Source organism: Vipera ursinii (genome assembly GCF_947247035.1).
Source record: "Vipera ursinii genome assembly, chromosome: 5".
Lineage (NCBI taxonomy): Eukaryota > Metazoa > Chordata > Lepidosauria > Squamata > Viperidae > Vipera > Vipera ursinii.
The window spans coordinates 2,397,181-2,399,680 of record NC_139518.1 but is presented as its reverse complement, the minus strand read 5'-3'; the positions used below and the strand labels follow the sequence as shown (position 1 = coordinate 2,399,680).

The following is a 2,500-nucleotide window of genomic DNA, read 5'->3' as shown; positions in this document are numbered from 1 at the left end:
TTCCCCCACTATGCAGCTGGATGTAGAAATAATTTCTCTGGGTGCAAAGAGGAAGCTGGTGCAAGAGATTTTGATACATGCAATCACGGAGATGGGGTTACAGGTGGATCAAGGTCCCTTATTTTGTGCAGGCTCATGAGAGGCTGGATTGTGGTCCTCGTGAGGATGAAAGAGAAGCAGTGAACACTGGCAAAGGCTTGTATTTCCCAGGGCCCCCTTACCACGATATATATATAAAAAGATGTTGAGACTCTGGAAAGAGTGCAGAGAAGAGCAACAAAGAGGATCAGGGGACTGGAGGCGAAAACAAACAAGGAACGGTTGCAGGAATTGGGTGTGTCCAGTTTAATGAAGAGAAGGACGAGGGGGGACGTGATAACAAGTGCTCCAGTATCTCAGGGGCTGCCCCAAAGAAGAAGGGGTCAAGCTGTTCTCCAAAGCACCCGAAGGCAGGACAAGAAAAAAATGGATGGAAACTCATCAAGGAGAGAAGCAGTCTGGAATGAAGGAGAAAGCTCCTAACAGTGAGGATATATTAACCAGTGGAACAGCTTGCCACCAGAAGTCCTGGGTGCTCCAACACTGGAGGTTTTTAAGAAGAGACTGGACAGCCGTTTGTCTGCAACGAAACACGAGTCTCCTGCATGAGCAGGGGGTTGGACTAGAAGACCTCCAGGGTCCCTTCCCACTCTTAGTATTTTTTGCAGGCACTTCTGTTTTGGTGCCCTTTGACTCGAAGTGGCCCATAAATTAAGAAATATTGTAATGTTGGCTCTGGGGTTAAGCTAGTCTTGCCTTCAGCCAACAAGCCCCCCCCTCCCAAAAAAAAATTCCCAGCTGTTTTCCATTTGAATCCAACCTCTCCTTTCTGACCCAACAGAAAAGCAAAGCTTTTCCCTTCTCCTGAGAGAATTGGGCAAGATCACTGTCAGATTTTCTTTGTAACAAACAAACAAACACAAAAAAAGGTACGCAAGGGCCACGCGGAAGGTGAAATTGAGGCTGCTTTAATTCTGGAGCAACTTCCAAAACAGAATGAACAGAGCCGGAAGGGAGCTTGGAGGTCATCTAGTCCAACCCTCCCCCCCACACACACACACTCAATTAAAAAACCCCATAATATTTCAAGCAAGTAGTTCCCCTGGTTAATTGTTCTCACTGTTGGGAAATTTCTCCCTAGTTCCAGGTTGCTTCTCGCCTCGATGAGTTTCAGTTATAGTTCAGTTAAGCTGCTAGTCCTCAGTGGGGTTCCTCAGATGCACGTCTGGATGATCTCGGCGTGCAGTTTGAGGAGGCTGGAAATGATTTTTAGATCAGATATCCCCCCCCCCTCGGCAACTTTGGGCAAATCCAACTTGGTCACACACAAAGTTGCAAAAGTTGGGCAGCCTTACAAGGTTGTGTAATAAAATCATATTTATTAAGTTTGATAAGCAAAATCCTTGCAGGGGTAAATATAATCGGGACCCCAGATACAATGTTTTTGACTACTTTAATGCCTTACCAATTAGCGTAACCTTACCTTTCTGTATTAAACCTAAAATACTTAACCGTATTGCTGGACCGTTTCTGAAAACCCAGGTGAAGTTTTTTGGGGGGAATGATCAAAAAGCCAAACTTTTTATCATCCGGTTTAAAAATCCTAAGTTCGGTTTGCTAAGGGAAGCACCGTCATCCCCAAACCTGATGCAGCTACAATTTCAAGCTGACATGCGTGGGACGAAACACGGATCGTTGCAATCCGTAGCAAACAGTTGTGCTCGGTGCAAAAATAAAAATAAAAAATCCCGTTTCCAGAACAGGGTTTGCTCCAGTTTGTCGGCAAAGAGGTGTGCAGTTGTTGGGTTTAAATCTCCCTTTTGCACCGAGTCAGAGGCTGCGGGACAATTAGCGGTTTAGGAGCCAGCAACAAGGAATAGCAGAACAAGAGAGTAAGAGAGTGGGAAGGGACCCCGGAGGTCTTCTAGTCCAGCCCCCTGCTGAAGTGTGCCAGTTTCAGACAAATGGCTGCCGAGTCTCTTCTTAAAGGCCTCCAGTGTTGGAGCACCCACAACTTCTGGAGACAAAATGATTTAAGACAGAGAGGGCCCCCCTCACCACCCCCACCCCCGCTGGAGCCAAAGGAGTGTGATTTTTCCACAAGCCAGGATTTGAAGGCCAAAGCCGGCTTCTCCCAAAAGAGGGGTGCAAAGCCGCGTGAGGCCCGCTGGCGTCACGAGTGCCTGACAGGGTGTGACATGCGGAATCCCACCAGCTGTTGGGGCTAACAGCCGTGGCAGGCCGCCTGACCCTCGAACGACAACAACACAACACAACACCAGCAGGGTGTCGCTGCCAAGCCTCCTCCTCGCCACTGTCAAATCAGAGGTTTTGGAGATGAGGGGCTGGGTCACAAATAGAGCGGGGCCGAGGCACTGCAAGCTGCCAAGTTGGAGGACCTGGGAAATTTTTGGCATCCCTCTCTCTCTCTCTCTCTCTCTCTCTCTCTCCTCCCTCTCTC

The 2,500-nt window shown here is 48.3% G+C and overlaps 1 protein-coding gene and 1 long non-coding RNA gene across 4 annotated transcripts in view; one reads left to right on the top strand and one right to left on the bottom strand.

Moving 5' to 3' along the window:
• The window catches only part of LOC310641209, a 276,109-nt gene that overhangs the window by 7,553 nt on the left and 266,056 nt on the right, over nucleotides 1–2,500 (top strand). The window lies entirely within an intron of this gene.
• TNK2 (tyrosine kinase non receptor 2) overlaps nucleotides 1–2,500 on the bottom strand; it is a gene marked incomplete at its 3' end in the record, with an annotated part of 103,433 nt that overhangs the window by 934 nt on the left and 99,999 nt on the right. The window lies entirely within an intron of this gene.